This window comes from Syngnathoides biaculeatus, chromosome 12, assembly GCF_019802595.1.
Source record: "Syngnathoides biaculeatus isolate LvHL_M chromosome 12, ASM1980259v1, whole genome shotgun sequence".
Lineage (NCBI taxonomy): Eukaryota > Metazoa > Chordata > Actinopteri > Syngnathiformes > Syngnathidae > Syngnathoides > Syngnathoides biaculeatus.
Window position 1 is genome coordinate 17,160,212 of NC_084651.1, and position 19,249 is coordinate 17,179,460.

Consider the following 19,249-nt stretch of genomic DNA (forward strand, 5'->3'; position numbering starts at 1 on the left):
CAATGTGTCTCACCATCCGCCAACACCCGAATTATCCTTTCTTCTTTTCCATTTCTCCAATTCATTTTGGACGATTTGCACTTCAATTGTTTTCTCCCCCATTCAAGATACCAAAACAGATTTTTTTTTAAGAACAAATTTGAATTGCATGGTAGTTGTTTTAAGTTGACGCAATCGAGAAGTCAAATCACATTTTTATTTGACTATTTTCGAACCGAGAGGTGTTGCGCTTCTCTTTCGAACAGTGTGCAGTCTTTAAATCATCATTCTCGTGTAAAAGTGGTCGTGGAAACATATGAAGTAGCAGTGCTTTATCGTCTTTAAAAAAACAAAACAATAAAAGAGCAAAAAACTCGTTTTCCACAAAGAAAGAAAAGAGAATTTAAGGGAAGTTATCAACACATTCCTTGAACCTCTGAAGCTTTAGCAGTGTGTGGCCACACGTGAGCCCCCACTCAAACATGCCACCAAGATGAATTATAAACAAACAAACATATTTAAAAAAAAACAAACAAAAAAAAAAAAACAAGCACTGATCGTATTCCATGTACAGAAAAAAAGTTATTGTTTCTGTCCAACCGTCTTTTACAGAATGTAAATAATTTTTGTGGATGTGTTAAGTTTGCTACAATTTTAACACAAAGTATACTTCCAAGAAGTATGTAATTGTCCATATTTTGTCAATAAAGTTTTATGAATATGTCGCGCGCTGTAAACGTATACTTCTTTCAAAATTCATAGCCGTTTTTTTTTTGTACATTGGAAAGGGCAAAAAAAAAAAACAAATTAGAGCAAATGATTTTCGCTCAATTCAACATTTGTTTCTCCCATGCAGGATTTTGTGCAGCTCCAAAGAGGCTCCGCGAGCTTTTGTGGAAGTGCAAATCACTTTGGGCAATTATCATGCGAGTAATATGAGGGTGGGGGTCGGGGGAGGGGGGAGCAGTGCCCAGTGGTCCGCTTTAATCTCTTAATCCGGATCCGAGGGGGCTTGCTTGGACATAATTTAGCCCAATCTGACTCGCCCTCACGACGCGATAAGGGAAGGTTGCAATGGGCCGCAAAATGAGATCTTTGTTTTCAATCTTGTTGTGCTGAAACCGCAACAAGGCGCAAATCGAACGAGGGAGCGTGCACACGTACAAGCAAAAAAAAAAGGCACTATGAAAAGCAGACTTTAAAAAAAAAAAAATATGTTTCGTTTAATGTGCTCATTTTCCAATGTATTTTTCGACTTAATCGCTCCGTTTGATTCGAACAGTAATAAAAAAAAAATCTTTGGAGAATACCATTAGCGTTAGAGGGTGGGGGTGGGGGGTGCAACCCTAAAAGCTTTATTACAAACCCAGCTTTGAAATAGTGGGGATTAGAGGAGTGAAAGGGTCCCACAATAGTTAGAAGAAAAGGTTTCATGCTAATGAGGTTAATGCCCTTTGTATCTCCGGACTCCACAACTTCATTACTCCTATCTCGGGCAACACCGAGCAGCTCACAGCCTCACAATCCACTCGAGCCTGCCGCGGCCCAGAAAGACGGATTTGATAGCGCTCCTGTTCAAACTAGATAATTATATCTTTTCAAGTTGGAATTAAGATAAAGAAAGTGCAGTGGAGGCGGTGAGCCTTGATCCACCAAACAAAATTCGGCGCCCCCCTCCCCCACTCCCCATCGCACCCTCTGCATGTGCGGACACACACGAGACAGGACGGCGGCTCATTAGAGCCTGCTGCCACCATTTGATAACATTAATGCATATGTTTTAACCTGCAAATCCCTCCATTCAAACCCTTTTTACTTTTCATTTAATTTTTGTCTTCTTCTTCCGAAGGCCCAAAATGGACAGATTGTGACAATATGGGAAAAAGGCTACACTATATATAATATAATATAGTCGATCCATTTTCTTTACCGTTTATCATAATATTTTTATATGATATTATAGTGCCAGTTAATTTTCAAATAATATTAGACGACATCAAATTGTCTTGTCAATTTAAGGTCATCCATTTTCATTAATTGAAATACAAAACTTGAGAAAAAAATACGATGAAACAATTATATTTTATTTAGCAAACTCTCACACATGGAATAAAAAAATACCAATCGTCATGATAATAAAAACAACAAGATAGCTTTAATATGTAATGGTGAAATATTTATTATAATGGCATGGCCACAATCTTGCGTCAAATAATGTTGGATTGGAAATTAATTCTCCTCAATCTCAATTCAAGTATCATTCGTTTTCGCTTGCACGTGATGAAAATGTGGAAAGTTGACGTAATTTTCTCCTCTCTGAAAATTTAACACATTTCCATCACGTGCATGTTCGAATTCAATAAAAACAAAAAACTTTAAAAAAGTGTCAAACGTCCATTTTTTTTTTCAACGAGTTCAACGTACAATATGGGACTCCAAATTGCACCAAGGAGTGCAGTACATCTGAATACATCGTGTACTCCCCGCACATCATCTCCGGTCTCACCCTATTCTTCTGCACACACTCCGCACAATTTGCCGCATTAAACATTCAATGTGCAATGTGAAATAATTATCCTTCAGTTGAAAAGACGAGTTGCGCCTATCAAGTGACCCCCACTGACCCAAAACCTCTAATCTGCAATTAGTAGCTCTAATGACGTCCACTGACAGCACTAATGTGAATGGAGGCTGCGTGAGGGAGGGAGGGGGGGGGGGCGCACCGGACAGGTTCAATGTCGCTGCTTATATTCAACCATAATAACAACAACAATAATAACAATAACAACAACAACAACAAGTGTTGTTTGTTTGTTGTCCTGCGCTGACCTGGTGGGCGTCTGCGGCACCCGGCAGGCCGCAGCACTTCCGCGCAAGCGCTTGCTTGAGCTGTCCGGTTTTCCCAAAGTGTCGCTGAAAAGGATCCATGAAACCGGAGAACGGACTCCTCACAATTCTTCCCGACCTCGCCATAAAGCGGCGAGAAATATACAAGACGAACGAACTACTACGATCGGCCTTCAAACAACTTGTATCATAATCAATTAAACATAGCAGCCTCGTTTTTAGTTTCCCTTTTTTAATAGCTTTTTGCTTCTTCTTTACTATTTTATCAATAATGAGGCGGACGCGTTACGAAGTGATGTTTTACCAAACGCGGCACTTTGCAGTCTCCACGAAGGCCGTCAGCACTTGCACCCATCAAATGTTGCGCTGGATTAAAGTTCAACCCCCCCTCCCCAGGATAAATATAAAATAGAATGACTTAAATAACAATGATTGCAGTAATGGTAACATTTGCTTCTTTGTTGAGTGGATCCTTCGTCAAATTGTTTAACATCAGCATCTTGCACATACATGATGGGAACGAGTCACATGATGAAAGTCAGTCGCAGAGATGCAAAAAAAATTAAACAACTATTTTAATCATCGATTCATTGTTTAAAGAAATTAACTATTGTTTGATTCCTGTAATATTCCACAACGGCAGATTGAATATTGGAAATACGACTGCAAACATTTGCTATTTACTTTATGAAGCATTGATCGAAACTTAAGAAAGTTTTATGACATTTTACGGACCAAAACAGTACATGAAACTTAGGTTTGTACGTTTTCTGCACTGCCATTTGGAAATAAGGTCTGATTAAAAAAAAAAGAGATTCAAATTTAAAAAATCCGATTAATCAAAAAAATCTGGAAAATATCAACAGATTAATCAAACATAAAAAAACAACAACAATCAGTTTCAGCTTTAGTCATGCATTGATTTAAATTCGGTGTCTGCATGCTGCCTGGGCTGCAAACACACTAAGAAATGGAAAATATAGCAACATTTCTTGTTGGCCTCATACTGCCCTGCACAGCGACCTCTCAAATGATTGTGACAAATAAGAAGTATTTATTGCTCTTCTATTTCTGCAAGAAGCAACCAAAGTCCCACAGATTCCACGGTCTTTTTTTTTCTTTAATGGCGACTGTGTGTGTGTGTGTGTGTGTGTAATGTGATGCTGTTTCATTTGCATATAAGTGGCATGTTTTCCATCCGTCCGCCAGCTCTGAAGGGAGCAATTGTGGACCCCCCCGCGTCCTCTGAAATTACAAACATTTTATAAGTCGTATGCGCAAAACGGCTACATTCCCCTCAGCGGCCTAATGCGTAACACATGGCGGACTGTACACCTGATAAAATACCTCAGGGGCCCCCGCACTTTGGAAAATCCTCAATTCGCTCCCTAAATAAAACAAACAATGGCTTCACTAAATATATCACATGTGCCTGCTGAACTATTGTGCATCTCTTGACCTGCGAGTTCCCCCCACCCCCCATCGCCAGCACTGATATGAGAGTTGTCTGTGCGGCACAATTGCTCATCTATAGCAGCTCATAATGCGTGAAGTAAAAAAAAAAAAAAAAAAATTACAATGATAACTTTCGCAATCTCCTTCATCTGCTAATACATTCTCGTTCATTCCAGTGAAGAATCGAACTAAAGCTTGCGGGGTGAGGCAGGTGCACACCTGTTTTGCACCTATAGTGCAGATTCTTTGTGTCTCCCCCTCTTGGTAACGAAGTGGTGGAAAGGTCTGCCCCCCTCATCCCCCAACAATATATCAAGTTTCTGTTGGCCGAGTCCGGGTGCAAATGAATGTCTGGAAAGTGAAGCAGCAGAAAAATGGCAGTAAGGTAGGATGGATGGATGGACGGATGACACCTCTCTTTCGGCACGAAAGCGACATCAAGCCTTCAACATTTATGAAGCAGAATTTTATAGCTTTATAGTTAGCAACGCAGTATTAAAACATAGCTGTTATCGTAGCTTTTTAATTTCAGCTATCCCGTTTCAAAAAATGGAGGTGGAGGTTTCATCATGCATAGAAATTCCGGAACTTGGTTCATTTAGTTTGTTTGCTTTTTTCTTGGGCTTTTTCAACCGGGACGGACGGAGGCAGTCGGCAAACTGTGTGGAAGCGTGGCCCGGTAACAAATTCTGACAGGACGAAAACCGCATTGCCGTGTCATGGTATTGGAATTGCAGCTCTAAAATGAATTACTTTGAAATGTTTGATTCAACAACGGGATCGTTTGCACATAATTTGATCCATCACAGTAAATACATATGTATATTGACAAATTTAGCATTTTGTATGGTGCTTTGATTTTATATGGATAAATAGCCCCCTTGCTGAAACAGACATTTTTTTTAAAGTCTCGTTTTCAAAAATGTCATTGCAGATTTTCAATTTTAGGCATTCATAGTAAAGGCAATCCATATTGTTGAATTGTGCAACTTGAGTTTCACAATTTCCATGTGTTGCCCTTCTAGCTTTGCAGATCCAAGTGCATAAGTCATCTTAGCTACTTATTAAACCCGTTACTAGCTTGCTCTCATAGAGCCGTAATAAGGGTAAAGTCATTAGTCCTGACACTTTTACAAATTCGTACATATCAGAAATAATGCCAAGTATTGTGCTATCTGCTATATGACTCACAGATCCCTCTGGTGTATTGCAACAACCTAATGGGGTTCTCTCCAGAGGCGATCAAAACAAAAAAGAAAAAAGAAGGCTGAAAACACCAAAATGCATTTGTATTAGTTTTCACAGAAAAATTCATATCAAGCAATAGGGGCATGGGGGGGACCTCCAGGATCACCCCCCCACCCCCAATTTTAATGTAATCTGCATATTCAGAAAACGTGTAACTCGTGAAAATAAATTTGGCATTTCTTCTTCTTCTGCTCTTCTTGATTCTTGGGATAAATACATTTAAAGTTTGAAAAATACTGTATTCAATTTTTCTCATCTAAGTAACCATTATTACCATGCGAATGAGAATGGTTCCAATTCACATTTCGGTCAAATGAATTGATTTTCAAGAGGAAATTCATGGTGACTTGTCTTGACCCTTATTGATCCCATTATATGAAAATGACCCACTAACGTTTGTCCATTGGACAATCTCCACAGATACACCATTGAATGAAATGTACTATAACAGTAAAAGTATTTTTCTCAGAAAATGAGCCGTCTTCTCCGCTTTGTAAAGAAATGTCAATGCAAGCTAGGCTAGTTAGCGAGTTATCTGCCTTGGTTGTGCGTCTGTAGTATTTCTTTTCCCAGTTGTAGCTGTGTGCAGTTGTTCATTTCAAGACGATGTCGTGGTGCTCATTTCTCATATAGTAACTGTGATTTTGTATTTGGAGTACATGTATTGTCTCTGTAGCAGCTACGCTTGGCGGTAGCTGAAAAATAAAAAAAAAAGCCAACATTTTGTCAAGGGGTAAAGTTGTTGGGCCCACTGACTGCTCACACCAACAAAGGAAGAGGGAAGGAGGGTGGGAGGGGGTCATGTCACTTTGGTGCCACTGACGGATAAAAACTACAACAATATTTTATTGCTTGGGAAAGTGTGAGATTTTCAAACTGCAGTAGTCTACCATGAAATTGGTAACTGGCCCAAGCAATGTCACTCACTAGCAATATAAAAGACCATTTTAACAGCCTCCTTATTTGTTAAAGTTGTTTTATTATTTATTATTATTGTTGTTAATGTATTCTTCTTCTTTTACTTTCGGCTTGTCCCGTTAGGGGGCGCCACAGCGTGTCATCTTTTGCCATCTTAGCCTATCTCCTGCATCTTCTTCTCTAACCCCAACTGCCCTCATGTCTTCCCTCACCACATCCATAAACCTTCTCTTTGGTCTTCCTCTCGCTCTTTTGCCTGGCAGCTCCATCCTCAGCACCCTTCCACCAATGTACTCACTCTCTCGCCTCTGAACATGTCCAAACCATCGAAGTCTGCTCTCTCGAATCTTGTCTCCAAAACATCCAGCTTTGGCTGTCCCTCTAATGAGCTCATTTCTAATCCTATCCAACCTGCTCACTCCGAGCGAGAACCTCAACATCTTCATTTCTGCTACCTCCAGTTCTGCTTCCTGTTGTTTCTTCAGTGCCACCGTGTCTAATCCGTACATCATGGTAAACTTTGCCCTTCATCCTAGCAGACACTCTTCTGTCACATAACACAGCAGACACCATCCGCCAGGTGTTCCAACCTGCTTGGACCCGTTTCTTCACTTCCTGACCACACTCTCCATTGCTCTGTATTGTTGACCCCAAGTATTTGAAGTCGTCCACCCTCGCTATCTCTTCTCCCTGTAGCCTCACTCTTCCCCCTCCACTTTTCTCATTCACGCACATATATTCTGTTTTACTTCGGCTAATCTTCATTCCTCTCCTTTCCAGTGCATGTCTCCATCTTTCTAATTGTTCCTCTGCATGCTCCCTGCTTTCACTGCATATCACAATATCATCTGCGAACATCATGGTCCAAGGGGATTCCAGTCTAACCTCATCTGTCAGCCTATCCATTACCACTGCAAACAGGAAGGGGCTCAGAGCTGATCCCTGATGCAGTCCCACCTCCACCTTAAATTCCTCTGTCACACCTAAGGCACACCTCACCATTGTTCTGCTGCCATCATACATGTCCTGTACTATTTTAACTCACTTCTCTGCCACACTAGACTTACGCATGCAGTACCACAGTTCCTCTCTTGGTACTCTGTCATAGGCTTTCTCTAGATCCACAAAGACACAATGTAGCTCCTTCTGACCTTCTCTGTACTTTTCCACGAGCATCCTCAAGGCAAATAATGCATCTGTGGTACTCTTTCTAGGCATGAAACCATACTGTTGCTCGCAGATACTTACTTCTGTCCTGAGTCTAGCCTCCACGACTCTTTCCCATAACTTCATTGTGTGGCTCATCAACTTTATTCCTCTGTAGTTCCCGCAGCTCTGAACCTTGCCTTTGTTCTTAAAAATGGGAACCAGAACACTTTTCCTCCATTCTTCAGGCATCTTTTCGCCCGCTAGTATTCTGTTGAATAAGTTGGTCAAAAACTCCACAGCCATCTCTCCAAATTGCTTCCATACCTCTACCGGTATGTCATCAGGACCAACTGCCTTTCCATTTTTCATCCTTTGTAGTGCCTTTTTGACTTCCCCCTTAGTAATCATTTCCACTTCCTGGTCCTTCACTCTTGCCTCTTCAACTCTTCCTTCTCTCTCATTTTCTTCATTCATCAACTTCTCAAAGTATTCTTTCCATCTATTTAGCACACTACCGGCACCAGTCAACACATTTCCATCTCTATCCTTAATCACCCTAACCTTCTGCACATCCTTCCCATCTCTATCCCTCTGTCTGGCCAACCTGTGGAGATCCTTTTCTCCTTCTTTCGTGTCCAACCTGGTGTAGATGTCTTCATATGCCTCTTGTTTAGCCTTTGCCACCTCTACCTTTGCCCTACGTCGCACCTCGATGTACTCCTTTCGCCTCTCCTCAGTCCTCTCAGTATCCCACTTCTTCTTCGCTAATCTCTTTCCTTGTATGACTCCCTGTATTTTGGGGTTCCACCACCAAGTCTCCTTCTCCCCTTTCCTACCAGATGACACACCAAGTACTCTCCTTCCTGTCTCTCTGATCACCTTGGCTGTCGTCGTCCAGTCTTCCGGGAGCTTCGGTTTGCCATCGAGAGCCTGTCTCACCTCTTTCCGGAAGGCCGCAGAACATTCTTCCTTTCTCAGCTTCCACCACATGGTTCTCTGCTCTACCTTTGTCTTCTTAATCTTCCTACCCACCACCAGAATCATCCTACATACTACCATCCTATGCTGTCAAGCTACACTCTCCCCTACCACTACTTTACAGTCAGTAACCTCCTTCAGATTACATCGTCTGCACAAAATATAATCTACCTGCGTGGTTCTACCTCTGCTCTTGTAGGTCACTACATGTTCCTCCCTCTTCTGGAAATAAGTGTTCACTACAGCCATCTCCATCCTTTTTGCAAAGTCCACCACCATCTGCCCTTCAAAGTTCCTTTCCTGGATGTCGTACTTACCCATCACTTCTTCATCGCCCCTGTTTCCTTTACCAATATGTCCATTACAATCTGCACCAATCACAACTCTCTCGCTGTCTGGGATGCTCAGAACTACTTCATCTAGTTCCTTCCAGAATTTCTCTTTCAACTCTAGGTCACTTCCTACCTGTGGGGCGTAGCCGCTAACCACATTATACATAACACCCTCAATTTCAAATTTTAGTCTCATCACTCGATCTGATACTCTTTTCACCTCCAAGACATTCTTAGCCAGCTCTTCCTTTAAAATAACCCCTACTCCATTTCTCTTCCCATCTACTCCGTGGTAGAATAATTTAAACCCTGCTCCCAAACTTCTAGCCTTACTACCTTTCCACCTGCTCTCTTGGATGCACAGAATATCAACCTTTCTCCTAATCATCATGTCAACCAACTCCTGAGCTTTTCCTGTCATAGTCCCAACATTCAAAGTCCCTACACTCAGTTGTAGGCTCTGTGCATTCCTTTTTTTCTTCTGACGCTGGATCCGGTTTCCTCCTCTTCTTTGTCTTCAACCCACAGTAGCTTAATTTCCACCGACGCCCTGCAGGTTAGCAGTGCCGGGGGCGGGCGTTGTTAACCCGGGCCACGACCGATCCTGTATGGGATTCTTTCGATGAACGCTCATATTTGTTTGGCACAGTTTTTACGCCGGATGCCCTTCCTGACGCAACCCTCTGCATTTATCCGGGCTTGGGACCGGCCTACAGATTGCATTGGTTTGTGCCCCCATAGGGCTGCATTGTTGTTAATGTATTAATGTTACAGAAATGAGTTTTCTTCATTTGCATGAACATTAAGAATGTTCAAATGTTACTTGAAACATTACCTCAAAAGTTAATAAGGCTTTAATGATTGATGATGAACTCAATTTCCAGTATTTCTTATGTGGAAAAAAAATCTGTGTTGGAAATATGAATAAATGCAAACTAATCTTTAGAAATTGCTAAATTAAAAAACAAAAAAATCTTTAAGAGATCATGGAATAAAAATAGTCACTGATAGTGCAGTAGTTCACTTTGCGGACTTGGTCATAGTGTGAGTGCGATTGGTCGTCGGTCTCTTTATGTAGCCGGAATGACTGGCGACCCGCCGTGGGCTCCCCGCAACCCGCAACGGAATAAGCGGTGTATAAAATGCCAGGATGAAATACGAGCAGTATATTAAAAAATGGACTTCACATTGGTTTGTCACACCGCTTGTGAGAATCAGAATGCGCCAGCCCAATTGGGCCATATGCAGAGAGTCACAACTCTGAAATGTCGAGCCAACGTCTTTGCCAACTCTCATTAGAACCTTTTCAAAAGTGCTATTTATGGGGGCCAGCTCCTTGATCAGTGCTGTCATAATAGCCCCCCCTCCAAACTCAACAAACCCTTCAAGTTAGTTTTAACATGACTAATATTCCCAAACAATTTTTTCCATGAGGGTTACTCCGTGTGCTTCTTCAGTATATGCTCATGGACTGTATTTGTGGTTGGGGGCGTGGGGGTGTGTCCATGCTGTGCTCGGCTTTACAAGTGGAAAAATGCTCTTTGGTATGTAGTATGACAAAATAGTCTGTGTTTCCAAGTTAAATGTCCCGATGTACGACTTGGCCACATGAACCCGAGGATTAATTGCCCTGACTGTTTGACATGGAAGTAGATGTACTGTACAATACTGTATATCTTTAGCCTAATAGCATAGTCACCTAATTCATACTTCAAACTCTTCAGAAAATAAGAATATAATAAGAATAGGGGCTATACCAACCGGTGTTGGCAATTTTGCTGCCCAGCGCACCCCGGTGGATCCGAGAATGAGTAAAAGCTACACCAGTGTGCGTAAATCTACTTCAAACTTCATCTGCCCACCAATCAAAGTGACCCCTGTCATTCCCTTTAAAGGTGACAAAATGACAGTCTCACATATATGATTAGTTTAAGAATTTTTAATTAATAAATGTTAGCTCCAAAAGCGGCGTCACGGTGGATCAGCTGGTAAAACTGTCGGCCTCACAGTTCTGACGACTCGGGTTCGATCCCGGCCCCGCCTGTTTGGAGTTTGCATCTTCTCCCCGTGCCTGCGTGGGTTTCCTCTGGGCACTCCAGTTTCCTCCCAAATCCCAAAAACATGCAACAGTAATTGGACACTCTAAATTGCCCCTAGGTGTGATTGTGAGTGTGGCTGTTTGTCTCAATATGCCCTGTGATTTGCTGGCAACCAGTTCAGGGAGTACCCCGCCTCCTGCCCGTTGACAGCTGGGATAGGCTCCAGCACACCCCACGACCCTCATGTGGATATGCGGCGAAGAAAATGGATGGATGGATAGTTCCAAATGCTTGTTATACATTTTGTTAGATGGCAGATTTAGATATCATACACAGAATGTAATAGTGCAGTCTTGTATACACAATTGTTCACAGGGAGTCAGTACTGGAGAGATGTAGGGTTGTTGAATTTGGGCTTGTAGTACTGAGGACCCAGGTTCAAATCTGGCCTCGCCTGTGTGGATTTTCCATGTTCTCCCTGTGCCTGCATGGGTTTTCTCAAAAACATGCAAGGTACAGAGGTCAACTGAAAATTCTAAATTGCCCGTAGGTATAAATCTGTGTGAATGGTTGTTTGTTTCTATGTGGCCTGTCATTGGCTGGCGACCACTCAACTGGGACTCGAGCGAGAATAAGCAGTACAGAAAATGAATGAACGAATCTGGATGAGGAGTTCCTAAGGAGGGAACACGTTTTCTCTTCAGGGTGTAAATGACCGGTTGTTGTAATTCACACCGAGACATTGCTGATTGGCTAATGAACACTTGGCCCTCTCCAACTAAACTAAATAATACCTGCTAATCATTTGCTCTCATTCACTCAGAATGTTTGTCCTCTGCGGTGAAGAGTTTAGCCATTGAAAAAGAGACGTGAACATTGTGTAATGATCTCAAGCGGCCATGACTGACGAATGACAAGCAGAAAAACCTTTTAGCAGGTTCGGGAAGCTCAAATAGTAACGAGATTTAGATTTTCAAGCGGGGATACACTGTATATGGCAGCAGTCCATTTTGAATGACCTGGCTATAGCTATATTGGCTTGAATAAAACTATAAAGATTATAAAACACTAACATCTGCGTTCTTCAACCATTTAGCCATTGATGCCCAGTCCATTAGGAAATATTCTTGGGGGAGGGTGTTTGTGAAGAAAACAACAACCAAAAAAGATTTGCACCAAACAAGTTTATGGAAGGTGTGATTGGCTGGCAACCAGTTCAGGGTGTACCGAACCAGTCGCCCAAAGATAGCCGGGATGAGCTCCAGCACATTCGCAACCCCAGTGAGGAGAAGCGGAACGGGAGATGAATGAAGAGAAAAAAAAATTACAAAAATGGGTAAGAAAACTAAGTTAAGGTGCAAAAATCATAAAATACAGCAACAGAATCAGAGAAATTGAACTGAAGATGAAAGAGTAAACATATCACTGGGTATCAAAAGCCAAGGAGAAGAAAGGAGTGGAACCTATTACAGTGAAGAAAATAAGTATTTGAACACCCTTGCAAATTCTCCCACTTAGAAATCATGGAGGGGTCTGAAATTTTCATAGTAGATGCATGTCCGCTGTGAGAGAGATAATCTCAAAAGAAAAATCCTGAAATCACAATGTATGATTTTTTAACGATTTATTTCTGCGATACATAATACATAAGTATTTGAACACCTGAGAAAACCGATGTTAATATTTGGTACATTAGTCTTTGTTTCCAATTACAGAGGTCAAACATTTCTTGTACTTGTTCACCAGGTTGGCACACACTGCAGGAGGGATTTTGGACCACTCCTCCATACAGATCTTCTGTAGATCAGGCAGGTTTCCGGGCTGTCGCTGAGAAACACAGAGTTTCAGCCTTTTTTTCCCCATTTACTATGGCTTCCTTCCACTTTTCAAAAACACACATGTTAGGTCCATGGAAGAGTGTAAATCTTCCTCAGGTGTGAATGTGAGTGAATGGTTGTTTGTCTGTGTGTGCTGTCCAGGTTGAGCCCCGCCTCTTTGTTCCAAATCATCTAGGATTGGCTGCAGCTCATCTGCGACACATTCACATTTCACACATTGTCAAAGTTACACAGGCACAATTGGGTACACAATCCAAGTATGTGAACCATGGTAAAGGTACTTCTACACAGTTGAGAACGTTGCATAAGACATTTGTCTATAACATTACTAAAAGTTTTATAATCTGCAATTGGCTGGCAACCAATTCAAGGTGTATCCTGCCTTGTGGCCGTTGACAGCTGGGATAGGCTCCAGCACCCCCGTGACCCTTGAGAGGATAAACAGCTAAGAAAATGGATGGACGCAAGTCTTATAATGCTGATAAATTAAGACTGGAATTGTTTCTTTCCAAATCAATTTCTTCCAATGTAAAATAGAAACAACACCAAAAATCTTCATCAAAACATAAAAGAAGCTGACAGGCATCCCACATGAGATTGTGTTGAACCTCCGCTGTTCCGGGTTCCGCTGTATTGCCAAGACGGGTACGGTTTATTTGTACTACTGTGAAATGGTGGAAGTCTGAGTATGAGGGCATCATATTGGTGAGGGGGCTCGGGCATGATAAATCCCAATGCCTGGCACATAAATGGCACCCTTGCAATTCTCTTTGCCTCCATCTTGCAGTCCTTTTACAGGACCTCCAGAGGCTTGTTAAAAGGTGTGTGATTCTCACCACAAATCTAATTAGATCTCCGACAAGAAAAAGAGGAAAAAACATGGAGGGATAAAGTTGCTAAAGCAGCTAACGCACAACCTTGCTGCACCTTGGCCTGAGTTGTCCCCTGCTTCCCCCTTTGCAGGAGAAAAACAAAGTCCTACGGGCTAATGAAGTTTGTAATTAAGGAGATTCAGTCAGGGTGAATGAGTAATTAGGGCGAGGTTTCTCTGGGGTATTAGTGGTGGCCGGGCTCAGTTGAGCGCAGAGCGTATACGAATGTCCACAATCATCATCTTCTTTGAATTCACACCCACATCTTTAATGGGCTTGTTTTATCGTCTGTAAATGTGCTGACGCGAAAAGTTGTAATATAATTTCAGATCAGTCGCCACACTAACAGATTTGTCTCTCTCCTTACCCTGCATAAATGTACGCAATGCCACGCTGCCATGGTTGCCACGCTATGGATCTCCGAAGTGTTGTGAAATCAGTCATAATTGGAGGAAAATGGCTGAGGGACATGACTTCGCTCTGTTCACAGCGAAGACATGTCCGTCCTAATTATCACATTTACTTCAGATTGGTTGACTATGCAGCTGATAAAGAGAGTTCACCTGGCCTCAATTAACTATATTTATCTGAGATTATCCCTCCATGAGATTTCTTCTCTGGTGAAAAGATTAGCGTCAGGAAGAGTTGCATATGCAGGATGAATACATTTTCCACACAAAATGACGTCTCCATAGAAGAAGAAATTATGTCAATGAAGTAGGAATAAAGGCTAGCCGGATTCTGGTGGTTCAAAAAAATGAAAAAGGTATTTTGCCCTATTCCTCCATGCAGATCTCCTCTAGAGGACTGATGTTTTTGATATATATATATGAATTCCTGCTCATTCTCATAAGTTTCAGACGCAGGAAAAACATCAAATGAGATCCCTGGACCTAAGATGGTCGGCTGTAAATAAAAAAAAAAAAAAAATCTTTCCACAAAAAAAGATGTGAAGAAAAAGGAAAATATTCAGCTCGGGGGTGAAAGGAACATTTTAGCAAGTGATGTCTTCACTAAGCAATCTTATTAGCTGATACAGTAGAGAGTCGGAGTCAGAGGTGGACACTCTTGATCCCAAGTTAACCTCTCGGCTCTCTAAAACCATCGACACTGTTTAGACTGGGAAGTGTCCTGCTGCGAGGCACAACACCTGGGCTGTGAACTCATGACCTCACATCAGAGTGTTCTCACCATCCCCTCCCCTAAACTCCCTGCCTCCTGGTCAGCTGGAGGATCAGCATAGCCCACCGCTCTTCATTTCCTGTTTCGCCTGCAACCAACCCTTCCCACATAGACAAAAAGACGCTTCCTGTGTTTCAGGTATCATCACAGCAAAGGTATGGCAGGTTATCTCTTCACTGAAGGAAGCACAAGATGCTTAAATGGAAAAACTGAGGGGAATTTTGGCAAATGCTGAACTCATAATCGGCAGCAGGCACAATTAATATTAAAACATTTTCTCATATCATCATAAACTTTTGTTTTTTTGGACTACACTCGGACAAAAGTCCGTGACAGATGGAGACTCCTAACAGGTTAAGTAGAACAGGTGTTTGTCAGCTCTAGGCAGAGCGAGACCTTTTCATGTTGACTACTTCCGCAAACATTAGTCTTAGCCAATGGCTCCAAGTGGAAGTTTTGCCTGGGCCATTCCTCATTGTCCAACGTGACACCCCCCCACAGTGCTGCAGGCAAGGCTGGAGATGGGAGGTCTGAAAAACGACTTATGGAATCCTAAATATTAGTTTCAGGAAACAACCCCAAGTGGCCTACGAATAGCAAAGATCTTTATTGGTGGAAGTGAATCCCTAAAGTCTCTCGCTAGTTGGTGTGGAAGAATACAAACTAAATTAACAAATATTGCACAAGGTGCAGCAAACAAATCGGATCTTTTCAGCTGTGAATTATACTCGTACAATCGTAAGCGTTAGAAACACTGACCAGCCACCACTTGCACAGTATAATAATACACAATAAGAATCTTCTGTCTTTACAAATAAAATAACTTTTAGTTTGGCTTGCCCATCTGCAATTAATTTGATTGAAAATGTATTTTTTTATTTTTAGTGGTTGCATGTTGCAGTTGAAACTGTGCTCCATGTTTGCATCATAATGTTGCTGATATTTTTTTGTCCTCTCTCATGAAAGCAATTGAGCTAATCAAAATATCAGACACAGCTCTCATTATGCTGCAGGCAGTTCCACACTACCCACCGCAAATAACGATAATACAACTCTAACAAATAAAACTATAATCATTGTAAAGGCAGATTATCAGATCCATCCCTTGCATTGGTTATAGTTTCATTGTCCGTGTGGCCGTAACGTTGTGGTCGGCAGTTGTACGTAGTCATTTGTTGTGCCTGCCGAACACAACGTGTCATGTATGCGCCCAGAGGGAAATGGTGTAGGATCACAGGACTTTTGGAATTCAGATGATATCAGGAAGCAAGTTCTTATCAGCACCTTATCCATTGCAGCTCAACATGGTTGACTTCAGCGCTCAGTGACTGGTAGAAGCGCAAAGATTTCAAGAAAATGCCAACGGAAAGAGGAGCTGGCGCAGTGTGGTGAGCCGATTAAGTGCTGTTCATCCGATAGCGTGCATGCAGCAGGTAAAAGGGTGTCACTCCGAATGGTTTGCACAGTCTTTGTGAAATCAAGAACTTGGTTTTAACATTTTAAGAGAAAAAGACCTAAATAAACTGTTGCGATGCTACACAACAACAAAACTATTTCTTCAATGAAACTGCTCTAATATGGAGACCTGTACTCAAAGAAGCAATACACACATTTGCAGGAGGTTCTTGTCATCCTGTAATCTATCCACAACCTGTTTTGAATATTTTTTCATCAGTGCATGTCCTTGTTTTGTTGTTTCTACAGTTAATATAGTTAACTTCTCAGGCCCACTTGCCAAACCTTTACATGGTTCGCCCCCATATTTCTGTTGTGTTAAAACAGTTTTGGGCTGAAAATGCTCTGGAGTTAATAGAGCCTCATTTTTCTTTCAGCCTCCCCGTGAGAGTATGCTGACTGTTTCTCTGTACTCCGCCGAGACTCCAGACCGCAGCCTAATGGTCATCATACACCTTTGAGAAAAACACTACAATCAGCAAGCATTTCTCCTCTTCCCTAAACCCCGATTCAGTGTAAAATGTTAACCTCATTAAGCCCACTCACAACTGAGATCCATAATTATCCCTGAGAGGATAGCCAGTGTTAATACAAATTAGAATGCTAATTGAGCTGCTGAGACTGGCCGTTGCATCTCCCAGAGCAATGAACCTATGCAACCATTATGGTGAATTACAGCCCTTGTTTACCATCACAACAAGTGCCTTTTTACCAGTTGATGTGTTTGCCGCGAGCCCCGCAAGAGCGCCACGCTTTGCTCACGGTGAGGCATTTGAATTCTAACCACCGACGACACTCAAGATGATATCAGTTCCGTTCCTTTGCGGTGTCAGGATCAATAACTTCCAACACCCAACCCGCTTAAGAGCAAGGACCCCAGGCTCCATTTCACACGAGTGCCTTTGGCTGCTCATCAAACCTCAAATCTGAATGACAATTCAATGCATGTGCTCCTCTGCGCAACAAGCCAGTTAAGCGGCCTAAAGTCTTTAAAGATGCTTTAAATGCCTCCTCAAACTGGGGGAAACTTCTCTTCTCCTTACCTCTGGTTGCACTGAGCCAACGAGGAACAATAAATCTGGCTGATTTCTACATTCCTCTTCAGATCATATGATACCTGAACAGCAAGGGTCAAGAGCTCCAACTACTACAGCCTGCGGGCTACAATCACACGTGTCTCTTTGCAGTGTCATGTTTAGACCAGCCCCTACCTTTCTTTTTTTTCTTTCAGGGATGGGGGGTGGGAAGTATGTCTAGAGAAAGAAGATAAATGGACGGGATCTGAAATGGTGACGATGTCCATTGGTGGTACATTGCAGCAAAGGCTTTAATGGTACAAGCCTAAAAGCTGCAGGCTTGAAGAGGTTTTTGGCCATGTACAGAGGCTTTCTTTTTCTTCACCTTCATGTTGAGGGGAGTACGGAGGAGAGGAGCACGCTGCTGGTTTAGTGCCAGCTCGGCCTCCTGCGGTTTCACGCATAACAACCTTGCATGTGCACAGCTCTCAGTAAAGCATTGATTTAAGAGGGCACTTCTGCTTTCCACAGCTCTAGCAAAACAAGCCCCTATGTTTGGATAGACCTGGTAAGCAGCTCACTGACCTGCGCAATGGGTCAGATTAAGTCAGAGCCCCTCCTCCTCATCCTTCGCCTTTCTCAATCCCCTGTGCAGAATGAGGAAAGGGAAAGTGCTCTTCAGGGCAGGCAGGCCTGACAGCGAGGTCAGAGGAGTCGCTCAGGAAAACAGGAAACTGACAAGAGAGACAAATGATAGGTCTCACCCAAGCATGGGCGTTTAAATGCTCTGACATTAAGATAGATCAAACATAATTGTTGCAAGAGTTATAACTCGTCTTCCAATTGGGTCAAAGAACTCTTTAAATATTGTCTGGATACAGATCAAGGTGGAAGTCGAGGTAGTTTTCATTCTCTTGAGTCACTTTAAGTCATTTTTGACAATGAAAAAAAAAAAATCCAATGATTGTAAATCCAAATTTTAAATCCCATCTAAACTCACTAACCTACCATTAATTGTTTTTTTTTTAAACAATATTTTAAAAAGTCAAGGGTAAATTGAAATATAGTGTCAGTATGGCCTGGATTCTGAGTGTGCTTTTTGTGCACGGGTACTGTGAGAAGTGACCTTCAAATTCAAAGCAAATGTAAAAGAAGATGAATTAGGCCAAGGATAACACCATATGTGGAAGAGTCCAAATTTTGTATGAATAAAGTCTCACCACTCAACGAGATGAAAGGGGGGAGATTTCTTCCAAGCGTTGCAGAGATGGATGTCGTTATGAGGGACAAGGAGAGAAGGATCCATGAAAAAAACCTCTTGATTACAACATGAATAAAGCAGTCCCTCAACCTGTTCATTTGTAGTCTTTTATTTTCCAGAAACCAGGAAGTGCACTGTCAACTAATGAATAGATGGTCAAAAAAGGTGAAACGTCTCCATAAACATGATGTTTTTCTGTTCCCACGAAACGCCGTCCACCATAAGTGCAGGTGAGTTCACTCGAAAGCACAACAAGGGAAACACACGGTGGCCTTGTGTCATCATACAGTGAAAAAAATAAGTATTTGAACACTCTGCTGTATTGCAAGTTCTCCCACATATAAATCATGGAGGGGTCTGAAATTTTCATCGTAGGGGCATGTCCACTGTGAGAGATCTAAAAAGAAAATCCAGAAATCACAACGTATGATTTTTAAATGATTTAATTGTGTGCTACAGCTGCAAATAAGTATTTGAACACCTGAGAAAACCAATGTTAATAATTGGTACATTAGCCTTTGTTTGCAATTACAGAGGTCAAAGGTTTCCTGTAGTTTTTCCCACCAGGTTTGTACAGACTGCAGGAGGGATTTTGGCCCACTCCTCCACACAGATCTTCTCTAGCTGAGACAGGTTTCTGGGCTGTCGCTGAGAAATACGGAGTTTCTGCTCCCTTCTAA